This window comes from Ovis canadensis, chromosome 6, assembly GCF_042477335.2.
Source record: "Ovis canadensis isolate MfBH-ARS-UI-01 breed Bighorn chromosome 6, ARS-UI_OviCan_v2, whole genome shotgun sequence".
In the NCBI taxonomy this organism is placed as follows: Eukaryota; Metazoa; Chordata; class Mammalia; order Artiodactyla; family Bovidae; genus Ovis; species Ovis canadensis.
The window spans coordinates 59,303,170-59,329,198 of record NC_091250.1 but is presented as its reverse complement, the minus strand read 5'-3'; the positions used below and the strand labels follow the sequence as shown (position 1 = coordinate 59,329,198).

General features: G+C 37.7%; 1 long non-coding RNA gene across 1 annotated transcript in view; it reads left to right on the top strand.

Annotated features, from left to right (window-relative positions):
• Positions 1 to 475: 475 nt before the first annotated feature.
• Positions 476 to 26,029, top strand: part of LOC138442445 (uncharacterized) — a 176,420-nt gene continuing 150,866 nt past the window's right edge. The window contains exon 1 of the long non-coding RNA XR_011257683.1: positions 476 to 664. This is a non-coding gene — a long non-coding RNA (uncharacterized lncRNA). The remainder of the gene's footprint in view (positions 665 to 26,029) is intronic.

Below are 26,029 nucleotides of genomic sequence, written 5' to 3'. Positions count from 1 at the left end.
GTCACCTTGATTTCAGGTCTAGGAGACTACTTGAATTTCTCAGGAAGGTTTACTAGAGTAGCTCTTTAGGATCCCTTGTTTGTGACTGTCTTGTCTTTTAGATGACAATATGGAGACTGCAAGTCCCTCACATATATCTTTGACACTCATGTTCTAGGAACCCCCATTGTGATCCTATCATATTTGTTTCAGAGCCTTTAGAGTCCTTGGGGTTAAAGCCTCGAGCATCTTGTTTCCTCTGACACAATGCTTTTTTGTAGAGGCTTTGCTGTTTTAGTACCTGAGGTAAACCTAAAAGATGCTGTGGCTTGGTTGTTCATGCAGCCCTGAAACATTTTTTTTCAAAGGCAAGATAGAACACTCTCAGTGCAATGCCAACAAAGCTTATTCCTTTGGATAGTGCAGTGTGCCTGGCTCTGCTGGCAGTGTGGTATAACTTTGGGTTGCTGCCAACAGGATGAAATTCAAACTGGCCATTCGGAACTGAAAGGTTCTCTTTTGCAGTATGAATCCACTGATCCAGCAGTGCAATTTTAACTTTCTAATCAATTCAAGCAAATGACCTTTCATCAGATGGAATCACCAGGTTAGAGGGGACGCCGAGAAGTCACTTAGTCTACGCCACCTGCATTCAGGAAGACTTAACACGAGTCCGTGGAAAAAGGTAAATGTTTAGGTTGTTCATAAGACATCCACTGGAGCAGTCCCTAAGGTGTCGGTGTTCCGAGTCTTGTAGAGCCAGGAAGGCTTTCTCAGGATGACACGTGGTTTTCCCCTGTCTCGAGCCATTTTCCTCTTGTTCTGGGCTCATTAGAAGAAAGGGAATCTGCTTCTTGTCACTCACACACTTCTTCATATATTTGAGAACTATTATTAATTCCTTATTCAGCCTTCCTTTCTGTGGGCTAAATAAACTCTTTTAGCCTTTCCTCGGAGGGGATATTCGTCAAACCTTTCATCATTTTAGTTGCTGTCTTCTGGACTGCCTCCAAATTTTCCATAGCACATTTTATCTGGAAGAGCTGAAGTGGAATGCAGTTGGGTAAAAACATCATTAATTCAGATCCTTCCAATTTGAAATTTGTGATAATTCAGAAAGGGCTTTGCATAGCCAACTCTCCCTTGATTGTGTAAGTTCAAGGCAAAACAGATCAGAAGGAGGAGGAGAAACTGTGGAAAATACTCAGATTCTCCTGGGAGCTGTTTTTTCCCAAGTGTGTAAGTGTACCTTCCCATCAGGCCACATGGAGGCCAAGTGTTACCTGGACACAGCTGCAAGTTCCCTAAAGACACCCACTAAGCTGCAGAGCAAGGGTAGATTGACTTGTTGTCCCTGTAGCTGTGTATTCTCTCTCCTGTGAATGTGCTTATTGGGCTAAAAGGCTTAAATTTATCAGTCTGATGCTGTTCCAAAATTCTAGTCTATAAATCACCATATTTTCTGTAAGTATTCTAAAATAACACAATTATATTTCAATTTGGTGTTGGGCTTTTAACCAACTCCAGTAGCTATTCTTTATGAATCTCTATGATAATTCTTATTTTGTGTGCAAAGATCGCACTAATCCACATTTAATTCCAAAATAGGTTCACCTTGCAAGTCCAAGCTCTTCATCCATTTACTCACTGAATGAGTATCTATTTCATCTACTGTGTGTCCAGGCATAACTGTATTAGCTATTTTCAAAGAAGAGTAAGTAGCCCCTGTCCTCACGGCCTTTTTTCCTGGGAGTGAATATTATAATACAGGTATCCAGAAGGGTCATTGAGAAGAAGAGGATAAGCGAAAACAAGTGATCTCTGGAGAGGCCATGGAAAGCTATAGGACAAAGGGATCTTCTGGAAAGATGAGCTTATCTCAAAAGAGGAGCAAGATTTTTCCAAATGGAAAATGTGGAGCTTGTACAATGTCACAGAAGTCTAAATTCTTCATTGTATGGAGGCAGTTTAATTAGATTATACTTATAGCTATTATAGTTACTGAGTAATTTTGCTATGAAAGTTCTGAAAAGGCAGTCTTGCTTCCCTTGGTGTGTGCATCCTAATGGTTTTGAAGAGGGAAAAGAATCCATGCTTGATTCCAAAACATACTAAGACATCAGCTATATTAAATGAAGTATAGACCAAACTATCTTTGTTAATTGGTGACAATGGGTAGATTGAAGGAGGCAGTTCAGATGTCTAGCAAGAATGTGTTTCCTAAGATGCAAAATTTAACCCTCTGCACTGAGTAAGGCTAGAAAACCCTAGGTGTTACAAAATAGAGACAAGCCCTTTTCTCTGGGTTTATTTGAAAGAGATAAAGTTTCTTTCTAGATAGGGAGACACCAAGAGAACCCAGAATCAGCTGATCCATAACGGGCCCAGGTCTTTATCCTAGATTTAACTGTCAGGAAACTTAGGTAGCCTAAGAGTCCAGAAGTCTCTCTCTAAAAGAAATAATGAAGATTGTGGGGAAAAGATTCCAGCTGGACATAAACTGTCCCATTGTCCGTAGTCTGATTATGAGATTCTAGAAAACCAGCACAGCTGCTTAATCTAATCAAGTGCATTGTAACTCTTTGTTCATTTGAGAATCACTGGAGAGAGTCTTAGGAATATTACAAGGTGAAGGGCCAACTCAGTGAAATTTAGAATGTAATTCTCTCCCTTATTAAATAAATATCCTTGAATAAGTGACCCACCTTCTATGTATAAAATGTGGATATAGCAATACCTACTTTATAGGGTTGCTATAAGGCTTAAATGAATCAATGTATCTAACATACTAGCTATTTATTTATTTAAATTTTTATTGGCATATAGTTGATTTACAATATTGTGTTTCTGCTGTACACCAAAGTGAATCTGTTATACATGTACATACATGCATATATATATATATATATATATATATATATATATATACTCTTTTTTTTTAGAGTATTTTCCTGTGTAGGTCATTTCAGAATATTAAGTAGAATTCCCTGTACTATACAGGAGATCCTTATTACTTATCTATTTCATATATAGCAGTGTGTATATGTCCATCCCAATTTCCCAATTTATCCCTCCTCCTTCTTCTTTCCCCCCTGGTAACCATAAGTTTGCTTTTTTGTTTGTTTGTTTGTTTTAAACATCTGTGACTCTATTTCTGTTTTGTAAATAAGTTCATTTGTACCATGTTTAGATTCTACATATAAGCAATATCATATGGTATTTGTCTTTTTCTGTCTGACTTACTTGACTCAGTATAACAATTTCTAGGTCCACCCATGCTGCTGAAAATGGCATTATTTTGCTCTAAGACTAATATTCCATTGTATATATACATGGTGTGCTGAAGTCCATGGGGCCGCAAAGTGTCAGACATGACTCAATAACTGAACAACAACATGTGTAAATGAGGCTCAGCACACAGGTGCTAGACAAGTGCTTACTTTTACTAACTGTGTTTCTGTCTAATATCTAAAGGCCACATGACTTATGGCAGTTTTATTCATTCTTTCATCAACTCAAAATTAAGAAGCAATATGCACCATATCCCACTGCACAAAAGATTAGACCAACGCTTCTCAAAACTTCATGGGCAACTGGTCATTTGGGGATTTTATTTGAAGCAGATTTCATTCAATGAGTCTGGGATAGAGTGCCGAGATTCTTTAGTTGTTCAAGTTCCCGGATGACTTCACTATTGCTGAATGGTGGATCATATTTTATATAGAATGAGCATAGACACTTGTACCATGGATCTATAAATCCATTTGGGTGGATCTAAAGAAACAGACTTAAGTGCTGCTTCCAGGTACTGACATGTGGGTTTGGCTACAATGGGATGTTTCTTCATTTATGTAAGTGCTTTCTCAATTCTAACCCGTGTAATGCATTTACACCCTACCTCTTGTCATTTGCAACTTAGAATCTTCTGATCACTTTCTTTCTTAATTCTTACCCTAAGTCCTTATTTCAGATACAGCCAGAAAACATTCTTTGATCAATTCACAGTCCTGACAAAATCTGATGTTTAGGGACAGGTTAAATCAGTAAAGATACCCTTTCGCACTTGTTTTCAAACTTGAGTATGCACTGGAATCACTTGAAAGATTTCTTTAATTGCAGACCATAGGAACCCACCCTAGGAAGTTCTGACTCGTTAGGTCTGGGATGACGGTTTTGTTTAGCTGCATCCGACTTTTGTGACTGCGACCCCATGGACTGTAGCCTGCCAGGCTCCTCTGTCCATGGGATTTCCCAAGCAAAAATGCTGAAGTGGGTTGCCATCCCCTTCTCCAGGGGATCTTCCTGACCCAGGGATCAAACCCAACTCTCCTGTATTAGCAGGCGAATTCTTTACTGCTGAGCCACCAGGGAAACGATAGCATGAGAGTGAAGAATGATTTTTTTTCTAACAAGGGTTGGTTTGAGAACTGCACGTTGAAAGCATTAGCTCATACTGACAAGGTTTGGGTGCCTGTGAAAAGGAATTGACACTATTAAGACAAGAGGGGCCAATCATATTTGAAACATGAAATTCTGAAGTAGCACAAATGGAATACACACGTAACCAAAGATTACGGCAGCACAGTGGAGGATAAATTCTATTTCATCAAAACATACCACAGCTAAAACCAGCTCACAGCATACAAAGCCCTTATTTACTGTAAACAGAGAAGACTATATGAAACTGAGGGAAAAGATCATGTGTAAAGACCAAACCTAGTCTCTCTGTATTTCAAATAAGACAAGAAATAAAGAGGCCCAGATATTTTGCAAATTTTCCATTGGAAAGTGTCATGAAAGGATCCTAGTGTAGATATCATCAGGTTTCAAATATCAACATCATCTCCACCTCCTCCTGGAAGCTTTATCTGATAGTTTGATGCAGAGATCAACATTCTTGGTACTCAATTTTGGAGTCCTTATTCTACTTTGGCTATTTATACTATTATTTACAATTTTATGTCACCTGTCACAGATTTGGAAATCATGGAGGACAATGATCATCCTTTTAATTCTGTTTTCAGAGTTTATCACAGTGCACACACATATTTTTAACATAGAATACACATTTATCTTAAGAAACTGTGATAAGAGTTGCACTGCATCTAAGGCATCTCTGTTTTTGTTACAAAGTCAAGTGTTAAAGACACATAGTAAATAATTAGACTGATATCAGATAGCTGTCAGCATTTTGCCATGTAAGTATAGAACATTGTATTTACATGAAAACAGTACTTTCCACTGCACAATCATTTCAATAGCATGATCAATTCATGTACAAGGAAGGAAAACTTTAAACTTATTTAAAAATCTCTTACTAACATCTCAAATGTTCATTAACAAAAGGGTAGTTCTTTAAAATGGGGTTATATTTACAAGATGAAGTATTATACAGCAATAAAAATGGCTGAAAGATAACCACAGCCAACCTTTGTTATTCTCTGATTCAATAATTGCATGTTCCCACCTTGCTAAAATTTGTCTGTATAGCCCCAAAAGAAATACAAGTGGCACTTTTGGGGTCACTTTTGGACACATAGAGTAAGAAATTTGAGTTGCCTGATACACAAAATACTCTGCCTTCTTGTTTCAGTTCTCATTCTGGAAATGTATATCCTTTTCACAGTCTGTTCAGTGCCATAGTTTTCTCACTTTTGTACATCTTTTGATGATTTTGCTGTTTAAAAGGCCTCCAAGTATAGCTGTCAAAGTTCTTACAAATGGTCCTAAGTGCAAGAAGGTGGTTGTATGACTTACAGAGAAAATGCATATTTTATATAAGCTTTGACCAGGCGTGAGTTATGGTCCTGTTGGCTCTGAGGTCAGTGTTAAAGAATCAGCAGGATATGTTAAATAGCTGTCATAAAACAAAAATAAATACAAAACAAGATTAGATATTAATCGGTTAACAAAAATGTTGTAACCAAAGGCTCCTAAAAACTGAACTCTGTATTTCTGCTAGGAGCAATCATTCAATATTGGCTAATTCAGTATTCAGAGTGACTTAACAGAACATAAGTATGGCAAATAATGAGAATCAACTGTACGTGCAGCTAGAAAAATAAACCTCAGTAACATAATTCTAAGTGAAAAAAAATGACATCCTGGAAGAGCATATGGTGCTCTTTTTACAAAATTCAAAAACAAAACTAAACAATATTTTGTTTAAAAATGATTTTAAAAAGCGAGGAAATACAATTTTGTAGGTAGTCATTGTCTTGTGGAAGCAGAAGGGAAAGGGTTAGGTCCAAGCAAATTGGTAGACACAAGGAAACAGGTGATGGGTTCAGCATGAGTGCTAGTCATCTTATTATTTAGCTAAAATAATTAAACAAATAAATAGAGGTGGTCATGTTTGCAGGATAACGACTGGTCATAAACATACGATTACAATTATATCAACTTTTGGCACTGGCCACTTAAAACATGTCTGGACATTTTTTCATACCTCAAAATATATATGATGAACAAATGAATAAGCAGATATATTTTACCCCAGTCAGTAAATGATTTACCCCCTGAATCCAGACTTTCTGTGAGGCTCTGAAACAGGGATCCTCAGGAAGAATTGGAGGGTACTCTGCCACAGAAAGAAATGATGAGTTCTCAAACTTTGAGACCTGCACCTGGATTTCTTGTGTTATTTCTGAGAGTCCAGACACTTTGCATATGGATGGAGCACTGATGGAGAGGGGTTCAATAGAACACAGCAGCACGGAATTCAGATGCATCCTTGACCCAACCAGTCAAAACTCAAAAGTGAAAAGAGGGGGAATGATCCTTCATACCAAGATAACAAGCACAAAAAAGATGACTGGATCTCATGTGATTTCAAGCTATAGATAAGAATAAAAACTAGTTTTAAAACCCAGAACTCTGTGGAAGGGGGTGATAGAGAAATGCCTATAGTGTTGAGAAAGATGCAGAAAGCATAAATGTTGCTAAGCAAGTAGTTACTGCCAGTTTGCCATGGTGGCTAAACCTCAAAAAGTCTGAAGGGAAGTTAGTAGGATTGGATTTGGGGAAGGGCTAGTACTATAAGGCAACGAAGTGTATCATCTTAAATAAGAAATCAAGGCGTGTCCTCACGGGGGGGGGGGGGTTGCCTTTGATATACGAACGCTGTATTCCAGCAGCCAGTTTCCTCACAGCGGTCAATAATTTAGGATGATTTGTATAATGCACCTTGCTGTAGCATGCAAATGACACCATGTCCTCCCCAGTGGGGCTGTGATGGAGTCAGGCTGGTGGAACCGAAACAAATGCCTGATATTCAGCCCACATTTAATCACACCTTTGGTTTGATTTACTAATGCTATTGTGTTTCCATTTTCTGGTAGGATATTATTAGCAAGCAACTCAGCCTGAATACTAGAATATGTTGGATCAATTTAAGAGGCAATATAGATCACTGGGGTTTCTTTTGTCAAATGGAACCATTAGACTTGCATGTTAAAAAAAGTATATATTTCTGTTTCAAATGTGTAAGCGATGCAATGCTCACCATTATGCAAAAGGCCATCAAGAAGCTAAGAGGAGAGATGCAAATGGATGGCAGGGAGGGGATGATAAATATGTTGTTGCCCATGTAGCTTATATTCAACCATGGGTGTCTTGTTTTGTGGAAGGGACATGCATTATCCTTTTTTCCCTAGAAAGGAGCTTAGCATATTCTCAAGTTTGTAATCCGAGACAGTCCACCATCTACTTTTTACACACACACACCAAAGCTAAAATATATTCCACCTCTGTGTAACAACGAATATGGCCACTTTTGATGAGCAGTCTGCCTGAAAATCGGACTCAAGTCAAGTGTTTTGTCTTTGTCCTCTTAGGATGCATTTCCCACCGTGCTTGTTTTTCTGTGTCACGTCAGTTCTGTTTTTTGGTGTCCCACTGTCTTTTGCTATACAGCGCATGGACAGAACAGCTGAGTAATTATGCCAGTGTGACTGCAGTTTTACCTTTGGGGCCCTTTTGCTATGCCCACACACAGGTGATTAACCTAGGAATGGTGACATTCCTTGCCTGTGAGGGATTGGCCATGTGACTCTATCAACTGGCAGTACAGCAGGCAGCTGAGTCACACCAGTTAACCTTACAGCTTGGCAGTGAGAGTCTGAGAGAGACAGGTGAAACGGGACCCTAGGCGCTCTGTCCCGAAAGAGTTTGGCTCTGGATTGTGACTGAACGAACAAATCTAAAGCGACGTTGTAGACAGGGAAAGAAGGTGCTCTTTGGACTCTCACTCTAGCCCTGTCTAACCTTAGATACCTTTATGCATTTTCTCATGTTTAAAATGGTGTTCCTTTTCCACCTCCCACATATATACATATATTGTGAAGACAAATAATAATAAATAGTAACAATTGCTATCATTTAATGATTTAATAAGTTGCTTTTGTATGTCCTTAGTAAGAAAAAAAAAAGCCAAACCAACAAACAGAAAAACGAACCCCAAACCACACACATATACACAACAGCACTAAGGCTGAATGCACGTGGGAAAAAAAAGAAAGTTGTTCAAAAGCAGGTTGGGCAACAAAACAACAACAAAATAATCCAAAGTTAAATATTTTCTGTCACTGTTCTTTCCAACGTTGGCATTGTGAATACAACAAAGATCTATAAGCTTTCATGTGCTTTGAAGTATTTTTCTACGTTAGAGAGTTTGTTGGTGATGGTGGTTTCCTTGTTTTACTATATTCACATTTATAATTTAGTTCCAACTGAATTTTTTCTTTACTATTTGTAGTCATGGAAAGAGGCTCATTTGGTTTGCCTTCTATCTAATAGAAGTGCTATTCTTTCTTTGGACATTTTGTTGGTTCTGATGAATCTCTTGTTATTGTCATTTAGGTCTCGCCAGTCTATATATTTATTTAAAATCTAGAACGCCTACATTGGGTTAATGAAACAGGACTGGTCAAAGTAAGAGAAAGATATATAACAGAGACTGAAATGGCCTGTCTTCATTACACTTGCAGATATATTAATACTCAGCACCTACTACATGCCAGACACTGAACTTGGCAGTGTGGCTATGGTAGTCACCCTGACAGGCACAGTGCTCACCTTCACATAGCATACAACCTAGTGGCAATAGATAGACTATAAATAAGTAAACACATAAATAATATCAAAATAAAATTTCCTCAAAGAGAACCAAGTCACATGATGTGTTAGGGGAGTAACTCAATGTGTAACAATCAGGCTGGAAGAAGAATGTGTTAGCCATGATCAGATCTAGGGGCAAAGTATTCCAAAGGCATTTACAGCAGTTTATCTAGAATAGGTGTTTTTATAGGGAGGAATAGGAAATAAGATTGAAAAGATAGTTTGGGAGAAATTCTTTGAGAGCTGTAAATGTCATGGTAAGGCAGTGTTATGAGTTGAATTATGTCCCCTCAAAAGATGTTAAAACTGAACCCCTATGTACTTGTGTTTGTGACCTTATTTGGAGATAGTGTCTTTGCCAGTGATCAAGAAGAGTTGAGGGCGTGAAGGTGTGCCCTCCTTCAATATGACTGATTCGGTATAAAAAGGGGAAATTTAGACACAGAGACAAACACAGACAGGAAGAATGCCAGGTGAATATAAAGACAGAGATCAGCATGATATCTGATCTACAAGCTATGAACATCAAAGATTGCCAGCAAACCAGCAGAAACTAGCAGAGTGGTATGGAACAGATTTTCCCTCATCGCCCTTAGATGGAACCAAACCTCTTCACACCAGAATTTCAGACTGCCAGCTTCCAGAACTGTGAGACAACAGATTTCTGTTGTTTCTGCCACAGTGTTTGTGATACTTTGTTAAAGCAGCCCTCGCAAACTAATAATGGACAGTGATCCCAGATCCACAGTGCCGTGCCAGGGGCTGCTCCTGTACCTCAGTATGTGCCATGGCCTCAGAAGGTATCGGAGAGGCAGCCAGGACAATTCAGCTGAGTTTGCCAGAGTAGATAAAACCCACTGAGCTAAAACACTGAAGGCTTTTTTGTTTATTTTGGTAAGCACTGGGAGGCTCTTTGAAAGTTTTGATAGACGTGAAATGAACCAACCTACCTACTTTCTGACCTCACTTTCCAGCTGAAGGGTTGTGTGCAAACCCATTGCACTTTTCTCCTCAACCCAGCACTGACTGCAGGGTCTTGAGTGCTGGTCCCTCTGTCCCTTGCTGTAAACTGGGAACCACTCGAGACCAGAAATTGTGTCTTAGCGCTCTGGATTTCTAGTACTTCTCCCTGATGTCTGATAGGTGCTCATTTTTTACAGTAAGTCTGGCAGTACAAATGAGTTCTCTTCCGAGAGAGCATTCATAAGTCCAATTTTTTTGTAAGCCCAATAAAGTTAGCCATGTACACAACTAACACAATCGCCTATTAGTACTATAATAAGTTTATCATACTCTTCACATAAACAATACATAAGAAATGAACACAATGAAGAGAATATTTTTAATCTTACAGTACAGTACCTTGAAAAGTACAGTAGTACAGTACAACAGCTGGCGTACAGGGCTAGCTTTGAGAGAGCAGGTAAGAAGTGTTACTGACTAGAGGAGGGAGAGGAGGTGGGAGATGGTAGAACTGAAGGATCATCAGCAAAAGGAAATGGAAGGCAAGCTGCCGTTTTATTCACATTTGACGTTGATGGCTAACTTACGCGACTGGACATGTGAACACACATTTACCTCTTTAAAAGTTTGCAACTTGACGGTTCATATGTAGAGGTCTTACTGTACTAGTTTGGTGGCAAATGCTATTATTTTCTCATTTTCACTCTGAAATAATTTCATACTTTCAGGAAAATTTCAAAAAGTGCGTGAAGAACCTCATACTCCCTTCTCCCTGATTTACACATTGCTAACATTTTGCCACATCTGCTTTAAATCATTTTCTCCCTCTTGATATAAGTATTCTAGCTTTTTTTTTTCCTGATCCACCTGAGAGCAAATTACACTCATCAAATCTCTCCCCTCTGAAAGCTTTAGTTTATACTTCCTAAGAACAAAATCACTTTTATGTGATAATGGTAAAGTTGTAAAAGTCAGGAAACTAAATATTAATAAATACTCTTATTTACAGCTAGTCTTCAAATTTTTCCAATTGGTGCTTCATAGACTTTTTTTTTCCTGAATCAGGATTCAATGCAAGCACATCTATTTAATTGACTTGTCATGTTTCTTTAGTCTTCTTTCATCTGGAACTGGTTCTTATCCTTTCTTTGTCTTTCATCATATCAATGGTTTTGAAGAATACAGAGCAGTTATGTTGTAGAATCTTCCTCAATATGGTGTGTCTAATGCTTTCTAATGATTAGATTTAAGGTGTGCATTTTCAAGCAGAAACGCCACAGATGTAATTATGTGTCCTCAGAGCATCACATTAGGAGACACAGAACGTCAATCTGTTTGTCCCATTTTGGGTAATTTTAACTGATTTCTTGGTTAAAGTGATGACTATCATGTTTCCCCACTTAGCCACTACTTTCCCTGTAATTAATCAATAATTTGTGGGGAGACAATTTGAGACCTGGTAAATATTATGTTTCTCAGAAAATTTTCCCACATTAGTGATAGGCTCCCATTATTGATTTCTGTTTGATTCCATTATTATTATGGTGATTGCACAATGGCGATTTTGCTATTTTATTTTTTTTGTATATTTAACATTTTGTTTCACCCTCCCCCTAAATGTTTAATTCATTTATGATCAGTATGGGTTTGGGTATTCTTGTTTTATTCAATGGATTATAACATCATTTATGCTGATGCTCAAACTGTTTCAGATTTGCCTTCTGGGAGCCACTTCAATCTGCTTTCTTTGTACTGTTACATGTCCTTTTTTTTTTTTTTTTGAGCATTTTTTATTTTCAGGCATAGCAAAATATTCTAGTTTGACTTGCATTATCTTTACCTACCTCCTCCCCTTGGAATTAGTCATCTCTCCAAAGAACTCTACTTCCTTTTACTAAGGAATGATAAACGGATGCCAAAGACTGCACACAATGGGTTAGATTCATTCTCAATCACCCCAAGACTCTGTTTTTAAAGTTTTGTCATTTTAGTCACTAGGTCATGTCCAACTCTTCGCAACCCCATAAAATGTAGCCACACTGCTCTGCCCATGGGATTTTCCAAACAAGAATACTGAAGTGGGTTGCCGTGTCTTTTTCCAGGGGATCTTCCCAATCCAGGGATCAAACCTGTATTGCCTGTGTCTCCTGCATTGCAAGGGGATTCTTTGCCACTGCGCCACACATTAAATTTGTCTTACTCATCACCTTTGGTGTCATGTAACATTTACAAGAGTTCCTTTTAAACATTTTCTGTAATTCAGTATAGATATTGTTTTCCCTTACTCCTTATGTCTTTTTTTTTTTTTTTTTTTGGAAAAGTCTGAATGTATCTGGGGCTAGTGACTTCTCTTCTCTTCTCTCTAACTTTGTTTATCAACAACCCTAGTGTAACCATTCTGTATTTTTCTCTACCTTTAGTAGACTTTGATCTTCCCTTCTGTGGCCCTCCTCCTTTTCCAAGCTGATCTTCTTGATTCCATTTTCTCCTGTCTCCTCAAGGACTCTCTTCTTCTGTTTTTCCTTTTCCTTCTTGTATTTTTCCATTTCTTCTAATACATTATATAATCATTTTCCTAACAGTTCTCAGATCTTTTATATGTTAGAAAAATGTCTTATCCAATCCTGTGGAGAAAGTCTTATTTTGCTTTGTTTCACTATCAAAGTGCCTCAGAAGGTAATTTGCATTTTCTGTCTCCATTTTCATAGTGCATGCATACTCCTTGGGGTTGGGCAAAGATCTCAGCCCTTCAACTCAATTTGTTCTCTTCGAAATCATCCATGATTAAAAAATCGTCCATTTTGCCTTCCACAGGAATGAAAACTTTTTAGGGAAAGAATGTAGGAGAAAAATGAGAATTGGTGTTAAAAACAAGATGTTAATAAACAGTGTTTGAAATGAGAATAGCAACAGGTGTCAGAAAGCATGGTTTTTGCTATTTGCCCATGTGATAGCAAATGCATAATACATATAACTTATTTTTCTGCAAAATGGGAAGAATGGATTCTTTCCTCATAGGAAAGTGTTGAAAGACCAACTTTGTAAATTATAAACTATGAGACAAACATTTCAAAAGCAGAGACATTACTTTACCAACTAAGGTCCGTCTAGTCAAGGCTATGGTTTTTCCTGTGGTCATGTATGGATGTGAGAGTTGGACTGTGAAGAAGGCTGAGCACCAAAGAATTGATGCGTTTGAACTGTGGTGTTGGAGAAGGCTCTTGAGGGTCCCTTGGACTGCAAGGAGATCCAACCAGTCCATTCTAAAGGAGATCAACCCTGGGATTTCTTTGGAAGGAATGATGCTAAAGCTGAAACTCCAGTACTTTGGTCACCTGATGCGAAGAGTTGACTCATTGGAAAAGACTCTGATGCTGGGAGGGATGGGGGCAGGAGGAAAAGGGGACGATCAAGGATGAGATGGCTGGATGGCACCACTGACTCAATGGACGTGAGTCTGAGTGAACTCTGGGAGTTGGTGATGGACAGAGAGGCCTGGCGTGCTGCAATTCATAGGGTCACAAAGAGTCGGACACGACTGAGCGACTGAACTGAACTGAACTGAATAGATAATACAAATATATATCATAACTTTTTCTTTAAAGATATAAAACACCAGCAAAGGTCAGTGTTAGTTATTAGAAGATTAAAGATCCGTCCACAGCTTTCTCTGCTTTCCTTCCTCTGCCCTTTTTCCTTCTTAGACATGATATAATGTCATGGGTCCTGTCTTGTTGTGAGTGAATTTTCAGGTACCCTCTTCCATTCAGACCTCTTTTCTGAGTCTTCACTCTAACATTTCTCATACCTGCTGGACAAATTCTCCTGCAAAGTTTTGACAGGTTAGAGTTGAGTCTGCTTAACCTATCTTTCTTTCTCCATAAATTGTTACATATTTTATAAAATTCCAGTTTCCCCACACATTGTAGTCAAGTCTTCCATGAGTGACCTTGCCTACAAGGTTTCTGAGAAAGAGGAGGTTGGATTTTCCTCGGTCACAACACTACCTTTTGAATTCCATCCAGATATGTATATTTCTTAGGAAAATCATCACTCTTTACTTGATATAATTATTAAATATGAGCAAATGTATCCTTATTAGATTGTTATTCTGCTTCTTCAGTTTGCCTCAGGCCACATTGTCAAGTTTCTTGGCACTGGAGTGTTTCCAGTACTAGGAACCTGGGATGGACTACTTGCCTTTTCTTCAGTTTTAGGTTAACACCTTAAATGTCTTCAGTACCATTTTAGTCATAATAATAATAATATCATTTCCACAGAGAGTATCATGAGGCCTAATTAGTACCTATGAAGAACTCTGTGATCTTACAAGGAAAGGAGAGCAAAACCCTATTCAACCCAAGAACAAGAAATGGACGAAGAGACTGCTCAATTTAATTAGAGCCACAGTCATCCAACACACTGGAAGAAATGTGACTCTCCCAATGGGGATGCTTTCCAAGGGTGGGATTTTATACTATCAATATGCCCCGTTGGAAGAATAACTTCTTCATTTTAGCAATTTGTGAGGCAGTCCACTGCGGCAAAAAGGATGACTTCATAAGAACTGGGTTCTAATTCAAGTCAATCTGCCACCAACTAGCAGTGCAAAAATTAGTCAGTTCATAGATTTGAAGGTCTTTCACTCATCTATAGGTTGAGTGGTTTGAACCAAATGACATCTGAAGTTTATTTCAACTCCAGCATATTCATGACTGAAATTCTTGGTTTTAAGTTAGACAAATTCAATTCAAGCAACCTCTATTGAGTAGGTTCTATGAGGCAGGCATTGTGGTAGTTTCTAGGCAAGTTCTGCCTCTTTGTACAACTTCAAAGGCGCCATCTTTACAGAAGACAGTGCTAATCACCATCCTCTAGTAGTGTGGATTTTTATGGCCCTGGAGACTCAATTAATGAAGCCCAGTCGTTGATCAGGGAATAAAGAGATGAACTCAGTTGCCTTGGTGGGGAGTAAACTAAATCTTCTCTAATGAGTTGATGTCTGCCCTGGATTTTGAAAGAGGAATAAAAGTTTGCTGGTAGGAAAGTGGATTAGGGAGGAGTTTGGGAAAGCATTTTGGTGAGAAAGAAAAGAATGTACAAAAGCTTGAAACATAAGTGAAGATTTGCTAGAAAGGAAAGTTCAAGGGAGCATGGAAGTGATCATTCAATACACTCTGATATGATGTTGTGTCTCACTATATAAACATGATTTTTTTCATCTTCTCAAGCTGTAAGAACCTGCAGTTATTTCTTGTTTGTGGTCAAGATTTGTTCAAATCTCTATATCATAAGATCCAAAGATGATTGAAGCTATATCGAGTCAAATACAAACAATGCCAGTTAAGCCGGCTTTGCGTTTTCTGACCTGTTTAAACAAGAGTAAAAAATGCAGGATTCCCAGGCAGGGGTATTACCTCAGGACTGTGAGTTAGCTTTATAGGGGAATTCACAGCATCTATGCCTGGCTTCTTCCAGAACTTGTCACAAAGAAGTGCAAATAAGGAGACCAGAGGAGCCAGCCAAGTTCTCTCTAAAATTATCCCTGTCATCAGAAACAATTAATACTATGTACAGCACAGTATTGTTCTAGGAATAGGAGCCAAAGGAGTTTAGGGAGATTTGCAGATCACGTAATTTTGTGACTGGAGTTTATGGTTGGCAATGGTTAGTGTGTTAAAACTTAATTGGTGGGAGGATTTGAGGGGGTCCAAATAAAACTCTTTAAGGGGTTCAAACAACATTGCTAGAGGAAAGAAATGGTTTATCACATTCTTGGGAAATCTGTATCTTTTATTGCTCTTTGGAGCTAATCAAGTTGATCTGATTCAATGGAACCCTACAGTGTGTGTATGTATGTGTGTGTGTACACATATGTGTACATGTGAACTTGTGAATGTGTGTGAATTCTTTTTTACTTCACAACATTCTGTGGGGACTAAGTAAAGATCAAACCCTCACACCCAGACAAACTCTCCGGGTTGAAATAATAGAACCTCAAATGAATTTACTTACACTCCTTTGCTCTTGCAAGTACCAAGTTCAATCACACCTGACATTCTTTACACACTTTAATAAAAACCAAGTCACATGACAAGCAGAGATAATGTAATAATGTAAGCAGAGAAAGAGAAAGAAGACACATTTAAAAAGAAAATAATAATCTGATAGGAGAAACTACAATTTCTTTTTTTAACTCAGATTATTTCTATGTGTCTTGTCAAGCACTTTCTTTGAGTTACTGGGTAAGGAGGGAGTTCTAATTTCTCCATCACTAGTCTTTAGTCTAAATGAGACATTATGAATGGTTTCTCAAAGTTTCAGCATGTTCTATATAAAGCGGGGGATAAACATGCACCGATCTGACTTTTATTGTGGAAAAGTATCAGCTTCAGTTTTGGTTTTATTTTTACATTTGAGGAAAGAAGAGTTTTGGAAAGATGTCTAATTCATTAATAAATCTATCCTCTGGATCCTAGTTGACGTTCAGTTTAATAAAAGCTAAAAGTGCTGTCTCAAACTCATGAAGAAAAAGCAAGGAAATCAGTATTTGTATAGTAGCTTTTGGTAGTCATTAAAATCTGAAGCTTCTACAAGGCAACCTAATTTTGTGGTCTATGCAACTCTGGGAACTAAGTGAGAATTTCATAAATAATCAGAAAATAGAAAACTCATATGCAGATAAGAAAATGTTTTCCTAGCAGAATAAAGGTTTTCAGCATCATATATGCCTGTACAGTTATCCCAGCCCTTAAAGATAAAATTCTGGGTAAAGCAAAACAAAATTACAGAGGTCATGTGTATATCTAGGACACAGAGATTAAAGGCAAATCCTTGTTTCCTGAGGAAAACTACAAGCCAACATCGCCTTCCCACCACTCCCCAAATAAACTGTTCTATACTAGACTCCCTAATGGTCAAAAGAAGGCATGTAAATCGACTCAAAGGCAAACTGCACCTGAGCTTTGACAACAGGATTTGCAGGGAGGAAAGAGTGCCACCTACTGAATCACCACCTTTTAGATGTTTCTGTCAGCGCTTTGATTTTCCTTGGAGTTCTACCAACCAGGGAGTGTGACCTTGCTTAGAAATGAAATCTGACCTCATTACAATGCAAGCTTAGCTTTCCGCAGGCACATTACAAAATCAGCCAGAACCCCTTATCTGCAGATTTCCCCCCAAATAGTGCAGCACTAAGTGAGAGCCACAAGAAAGACAAGCAGAGGGGCTATGTAGACCCAAAACAGCAAGAACAGCTGCAAAAGAGGATCAGGCATCTGTGTAATGATATGTTTAGTCACTAAACACAACTATTTTATCTTAAGATAGACTAAAAATCCACTACACATGTTTATGTAAAGTCTTCTTATTCTCAGTCTGAGGAAAGTGCCTGACTAAATGTTTTTGCTGCATTGAACTTAATTGTTGACATCTGGAATTGGTTAATGTTAATATTAACCAAAGCATTTGACTAAATAAAATGGTATGGGACAAAGGTCTATTCTGAAAATGTGTTGTGTGATGTTAATATGGGTAACTATACAATTTAATGGAAAATTTTCTAAGTATATATAAAAATAATAAATATATATAATGACTGTGGCCAATATTGATTTCTTACCTCAGTTTAATATTAAATATTATATCCTATTTTCTGAGTCACTATGCAAGAGATTTCACCCATGTAAAATTTTCATATTACAAATCCATATTTGTGTTATGTATATATACACATATATATTATATATACATATTTCCTTGAGAAGGAAATGGCAACCCACTCCAGTATTCTTGCCTGGAAAATCCCATGGACTGAGGAGACTGGTAGGCTACAGTCCATGGGGGTCGCAAGGAGTCAGACACGACTGAGCGACTTCACTATATATATATATGGGTAAAGCAATATATATATATGCATACATATTGTTTTTGTTGTTTAGCTGCTAAGTCATGTCTAACTCTTTGTGACCCCATGGACTGTAGCCCACCAAGCTCCTCTGTCCATGGGATTTTTCAAGCAAGAATGCTAGAATGGGCTGCCATTTCCTTCTCTGGGAGAACTTCCCAGCTGGGTTGAACCAGCTTCTGCATCGGAAGGTGGATTCTTTACCACTGAGCCACCACACACACACACACACACACACACACACACACACAGAGTCATGATTTGGCTCCTAACGATCTTCATATATTATGAACCATAAGAACATTAGAAAAGATACAAATGTAAAACTATTGACCATATGTGCTTTTATTTTCTAATTCACTTTAGAGTTTCCCATCAACCATTGTAACATATAACTTATTTTTTATATGTGTCTCATTTTCTATCTATGTATGATTGGCTAAAAGAAAATGTTTTGGAAAATTATAGCTTGCCTGAAGAATAGTACAACTAAATATAAAAAAAAATTGTCAAGACAGATATATACAGTAATGTAAGAAAGGGCATGTTTAGATATATTTGCTTGTGTTCTGCTGTATACCAGTGGTATCTATAAAAGAGTAAGGAATCCAAAGAAATTATGTAGATTGGCCTTGGGAAATTCAGAGTCATCAGACAGTCTTGAGCTAGACTGAAAAGAAACACTTTAACAGAGCATCTTAACCCAATTAAATAGCTATCCCCAGGCATCTTTGCTGTAGTAAGTAATTGAAACCAATGACAAATGTTCTGCTTTCATAAAGGGCATAGTGTTAGAAAAACCTAAATATTTTTCAGCTGTTATTTTTGTTTATTCTTTGAAAGTAAAATATCTGAAATATTAGAAAAGAAGTGGCCAAAAATCAAATGGACATAGAAGGCAAGCTTAAAGAGCTCTCAATGGCCAGAGCTAGAACAATTTGAACAATAATATAATACTGAATTATAGGCCAAAGTATAAAATAAGTACAACAATGTCCATAATGATACAAATAAATGATAAAATAAATTAATGGAGGTGAATAGACAAATTTTCCTTACAGAATGTTGATGTACTATTGAGGGTGGATTGGACTTAGTGACTCACTTCCAAAGAATAGGGTATAAAAAGGAAAAAAAAATAGTAATTTTGTAGTGCAGAATCCTATAGATATATTGATTTATATTATCAATGACATCATGTGAATGTCATGTACTCTCTGATGTGATATGATAAGAAAGGCATTACCTCTATGGTGTTTCTTCCCAAAACTCATAACCTCATTCTGAGACTATATCAGATAAGCCACACTTGAGGAATATTCTATAAAATACTTGACCAGTATAGTTCCAAACCATTAAGGTAATGAAAAACTGGGAAAGACCAAGAAAATGTCACAGAGCAGATAAAATCAGGAGACATGACAACTAAATGTAGAGTTCTGATTTGGGTCTTAGAACAGAAGCAAGATGAAAAATGTAAAAATTGGAGAAATTCAAATAACAACTGGAGTATAGTTAAAGAGTAATATAGGATTGTCAGTCTCTTAGTTTTGACAAATGTAAGATGATAGTGTAAAATGATAATATTAGGAGAGACTAAAAGTGGGTAAGTAGTGTAAATGCGGGGAAGACAATGGCAACCCACTCCAGTACTCTTGCCTGGAAAATCCCATGGACGGAGGAGCCTGGTGGGCTGCAGTCCATGGGGTCGCTAAGAGTCGGACATGACTGAGCGACTTCACTTTCACTTTTCACTTTCATACATTGGAGAAGGAAATGGCAACCCACTCCAGTGCTCTTGTCTGGAGAATCCCAGGGACAGGGGAGCCTGGTGGGCTGCTGTCTATGGGGTCGAACAGAGTTGGGCACGACTGAAGTGACTTAGCAGCAGCAGCAGCAGCAGCAGTGTAAATGCATAATCCAAACAATCTTTATAAATTTCCTGTAAATCTAAAATTATTTCAATATAAAATGCTTATTCAAATTGTTTGAGGAAATAATTTGTCAAACCCTTGAATCTTAAGATATATAGCTTTTGTGGGTACTCTGTACTTTTAAATTTATTTGTGGGTTTCATTGTGATACATGCTTTCCATTAAAATTAATTCATTTGTAACATTTCTGTTTAAGGAATTTGTCTTACATTATATACAGATAACAATGAGTCTTTAAGTAGATAATATCAAGGGTATGAGATAATATTGATTGCAAAGGAAGTGAAGAAAAATAGTTTTTGTATATAGTTTGAAAACAAAATCAGCAGATTTGTTAAAGCATTAGAGGGTATAACAGAAAAAGTGATTCAAGGATTTCTCCATGGTTCTGAGCATAAGAAAGTGGAAGGATGTTGTTACCATTAATTGAGATGAGAAAGATTTCAAGACGAACAGATTTCTGAGAAGAAAAAAGAGGATCATGATTCAGATTTGAATATATTGTCTTAACTATTATGCTTAAAGTACCATTTTAAACAATATATTGGATATCTCAAATATGTATTTTAGAAAAGATATACAAGTTAGAGATATAAATTTGGTAAAGAATCTGCAAGCAATGCAGAAAACTTGGGTTCGTTCCCTGGGTTGGGAAGATCCCTTGGAGGAGGACATGGCAACTCCCTCCAGTATGCTTGCCTGGAGAACCCCCATGGACGGAGGAGCCTGGTGAGCTACAGTCCATGGGGTTTCAAAGAACCGAACGTGACTAAGTGACTAAGCACAGCACAGCATATAGATGGGAACAAATGACAACAGCATAAAGGTGAATAATACAAAAGAAAGAGATCCATGAGGTCCTCCAGTATTGAGAGAATCTTAAAGTGGTAAAAGAGAAGAAAAAACAAAGCAAAAAACAATTCACAAGGTCCTGGGTGGAATACTCAGAAGGGTCTGTCTTAGAAGTAGAGAATAGTTCCTTACTGTTGTTGAGTCACTCAGTTGTGTCCGACTCTTTGTGACCCCGTGGACTGCAGCATGCCAGGCTTTCCTGTCCACCAACTCCTGGAGTTTGCTCAAACTCATGTCTATTGAGTTGGTGATTCCATCTAACCATCTCATCCTTTTTATCTCCTTCTCCTCCTGCCTTCAATCTTTCCCAGTATCAGTCTCTTTTCCAATGAGTTGGCTTTTCCCATCAGGTGGTCAAAGTATTGGAACTTCAGCTTCAGCATTAGTCCTTCCAATGAATATTCAGGGTTGATTTCCTTTAGGGTGGACTGGTTTGATTTCCTTGCAGTCCAAAGGATTCTCAAAAGTCTCCAACACCACAGTTCAAAAGCATCAGCTCTTTGGTGCTCAGCCTCCTTTATGGTCCAACACTCACATCCATACATGGCTATTGGAAAAACCATAGCTTTGACTATATGGACTTTTGTTGATAAGGTAATGTCTCTGTTTTTTAACACACTGTCTAGGTTTGTCATAGTTATTCCTAGACCAAATGCTGCTCTGTCCTGCCTAAAAACAAACAAACAAAACCCAACCGAAAAAGACCCCAAAATGAACACTTGAAGGGATTACATTGCTTCCAATGTAGGATACAAATTGTATCCTAGAACAGAGCTCAAAAATATTTATAGAAATAAACACATAAAAATCCAGCACCCAATAAAATAATATCCATAATGTCTGGCCACAATCAAAAATTAGAAGGCATGCAAAGAATCAGATAAACATGACTTGTGATAATGAGAATATTTAATCATTTGAAACTGACACAAAAGTGACACAGATGTCAGAATTAGTAGACAAGGATAATAAAACAAGTATTATAACTCTACTGCATATGTTCATAAAGCTAAAGAATTGAACATAACATGTAGAAATACAGAATGCATATTTTTAAAAGATCAAAATCACCATCTAGAGATGAAAATATAAAGTGTGAGAATAAAAATACACATTATGTAATCAATGGAAAATTAAACCCTGCAAAAAAACATTCAGTTCATTTCAGTTGCTCAGTCGTGTCCGACTCTTTGAGACTCCATGAATCACAGCACGCCAGGCCTCCCTGTCCATAACCAACTCCCGGAGTTCACTCAGACTCATGTCCATCGAGTCAGTGATGCCACCCAGACATCTCATCCTCTGTCATCCCCTTCTCCTCCTGCCCCCAATCTCTCCTGGCATCAGAGTCTTTTCCAGTGAGTCAACTCTTCGCATGGGGTGGCCAAAGTACCGGAGTTTCAGCTTCAGCATCATTCCTTCCAAAGAACACCCAGAGCTGAACCCCTTCATAATGGACTGGTTGGATCTCCTTGCAGTCCAAGGGACTCTCAAGAGTCTTCTCCAACATCACAGTTCAAAAGCATCAATTCTCAACACTCAGCTTTCTTCACAGTCCAACTCTCACATCCATACATGACCACTGGAAAAAAACAGCAGTAAACTTAAAGATATACCAGTAACAATTATTGAAAGGAACACAAAGAAAAAAATATAAACATCAAATCAGCTGAATATGCTCTCATTTGAGAGGAATCTGATTTGAGTCCCTGAAAGAGAGAGTGAGGCACAGAAAATTATTTGTGGTAATAATGATTTTTCAAATTTTCCGATTTAAAAATAAGCATAAAGAACACTATTGAAGCTCAACAAACTCCAAGATAGAAAATAAAATAAAAACTTACAACACCAAAACACAACATAATCAAATTGCTCAAAACCGATGGTAAAGAAAGTGGGGAAAACCACTAGACCATTCATGTATGACCTAAATCAAATTCCTTATGATTATAGGGGAAGTGAGAAATAGATTTAAGGGACTAGATCTGATAGACAGAGTGCCTGATGAACCATGGATGGAGGTTCGTGACATTGTACAGAAGACAGAAAGCAAGACCATCCCCAAGAAGAAGAAATGCAAAAAGGCAAAATGGAGGAGGCCTTACAAATAGCTGTGAAAAGAAGAGAAGTGAAAAGCAAAAGAGGAAAGGAAAGATATAAGCATCTGAATGCAGAGTTCCAAAGAATAGCAAGGAGAGATAAGAAAGCCTTCCTCAGCGATCAATGCAAAGAAACAGAGGAAAACAACAGAATGGGAAAGACTAGAAATCCCTTCAAGAAAATTAGAAATACCAAGGGAACATTTCATGCAAAGATGGGCTCGATAAAGGACAGAAATGGTATGGACTTAACAGAAGCAGAAGATAATAAAAAGAGGTGACAAGAATACACAGAAGAACTGTACAAAAAAGATCTTCATGACCAAGATAATCACGATGGTGTGATCACTCACCTAGAGCCAGACATCCTGGAATGTGAAGTCAACTGGGACTTAGGAAGCATCACTACAAACAAAGCTAGTGGAAGTGATGGAATTCTAGTTGAGCTATTTCAAATCCTGAAAGATGATGCTGTGAAAGTGCTGCACTCAATATGTCAGCAAGTTTGGAAAACTCAACAGTAGCCACGGGACTGGAAAAGTCAGTTTTCATTCCAATCCCAAGAAAGGCAATGCCAAAGAATTCTCAAACTACGGCACGATTGCACTCATCTCACATGCTAGCAAAGTAATGCTCAAAATTCTCCAAGCCAGGCTTCAGCAATATGTGAACCGTGAACTTCCAGAAATTCAAGCTGGTTTTAGAAAAGGCAGAGGAACCAGAGATCAAATTGCTAACATCTGCTGGATCATGGAAAAAGCAAGAGAGTTCCAGAAAAACATCTATTTCTGCTTTATTGACTATGCCAAAGCCTTTGACTGTGTGGATCGCAACAAACTGTGGAAAATTCTGAAAGAGATGGGAATACCAGACCACCTGACCTGCCTTTTGAGAAACCTGTTTGCACGTCAGGAAGCAACAGTTAGAAATGGACACGGAACAACAGACTGGTTCCAAATAGGAAAAGGAGTACTTCAAGGCTATATATTGTCACCCTGCTTATCTAACTTCTATGCAGAGTACATTATGAGAAACGCTGGGCTAGAGGAAGGACAAGCTGGAATCAAGATTGCCGGGAGAAATATCAGTAACCTCAGATATGCAGATGATACCAACCTTCCGGCAGAAAGTGAAGAACTAAAGAGCCTCTTGATGAAAGTGAAAGAGGAGAGTGAAAAAGTTGGCTTACAGCTCAACATTCAGAAAACGAAGATCATGGCATCCAGTCCCATCATTTTATGGCAAATAGATGAGGAAACAGTGGAAATAGTGTCAGACTTTATTTTTTTTGGCTCTATAATCACTGCAGATAGTGATTGCAGCCATGAAATTAAAGGGCACTTACTCCTTGGAAGGAAAGTTATGACAAACCTAGACAGCATATTAAGAAGCAGAGACATTACTTTGCCAACAAAGGTCTGTCTAGTCAAGGCGATGGTTTTTCCCGTGGTCATGTATGGATTTGAGAGTTTGACTATAAAGCTGACTGCCAAAGAACTGATGCTTTTGAACTGTGGTGTTGGAGAAGATTCTTGAGAGTCCCTTGGACTGCAAGGAGATCCAACAAGTCCATTCTAAAGGAGATCAGTCCTGAATGATCATTGGAAGGACTGATGTTCAAGCTGAAACTCCAATACTTTGGCCACCTGATGCAAAGAGGTGACTCTTGAAAAGACCCTGATGCTGGGAAAGATTGAAGGCAGGTGGAGAAGGGGATGACAGGGAATAAGATGGTTGGGTGGCATCACCGACTCAATGGACATGAGTTTGGGTAACCTCTGGGAGTTGGTGATGGACAAGGAAGCCTAGCGTGCTGCAGTGCACGGGAGTCACAAAGAATCATACACGACTGAGCGACTAAACTGAACTGAACTGAACTGAATGGTAAAGAAAAAATTTAAAATCAGCAAGAATAGGAAAAACACATGTAAATTATCAGAACCAAGATAATCCAAAGGAAAAGCAATAATAAATCTCCTGGAAGGGATCCTCAAACAACAACAACAAAAAGATGTTAAGCAAAAATTAATGAATTTTGAATAAAATGTTAACTTTAATCATAATAATACATCTATTTCAGTTCAATAAATGTAATAAATGTACCATAGTAATGGTAAGATATAAATGATAAAGGAAACCAGGTGCACACAGTACATCGAAATTTTGTTCTATATCACCATGTTTTAGTAAATTGAAAAAAAGATTATTTTTAAAAAGTATGTACAGGAGAACACAAATAAAGATAATGGAAGATATTTTTTCAGAAACAATACAATTTAAAATACCAATTGAAATAAAAACTGTAAAGCAAAAATTCTGTATTTTAAAAAGTGAGTATAGAAAAAGAGATTTTCATTCATACAATAGTTAGTATAATAGAACACCCTGATAATAAAAATGTTAAAGGAAATACTTCAAGCAGATAAAAAGGAGACTAGATCAAAATATGTATATAAAAAGGACCAGAAAGGGTAGCCAATAGGGTAAAAATATAAGATACTATTCATATGGTTCACATCTTATCAAAAGTTATTAACTTCAAGAAGTAATTGGTCTGAAAAGTACAGTATATGTAAAAACAAAATCATAAACCTAAAACCTGGTTGTTTGAGAAGATGAATAAAATTGATAAACATCTAGATAGATTGAAAAAGAAAAAAGAGAGAAGACTCAAATTTATTATGTTATAAATAAGAAAGATGATAGTACTACAGATTCAACAGATATTAAAATTATAATGAATGATTTGAACAATTTTATACCAATAGATTTACTGACTTAGGTAAAACAGACACATTATTTAAGAGATGCAGACTACCAATCTCAGTCAAAAAGAAATAGATGACCTGAATAGAATTATTGCTTCAGTCATGTCTGACTCTTTGGGACACTATGGACCTTCCAGCCTCCTCCATCTATAGGATTCTTCAGGATAGAATACTGGAGTGGGTTGTGATGCCCTCCTCCAGTGAATATTCTGCACCCAGGGGTTGAACCCACAGCTCTTGTGTCTCCTGCGTTGGAAGGTGGGTAATTTACCACTAGTGTCACTGGGAAGCCTGAATAGAACTGTATCTATTTCAATTATAAATCTGTAGTCGTAAAAAGAATTATTGACCCAGATGTTGTCATTGCTGAATTCTTCTAAGCATTAAAAAAAAAAACACACCCCCAGCAAT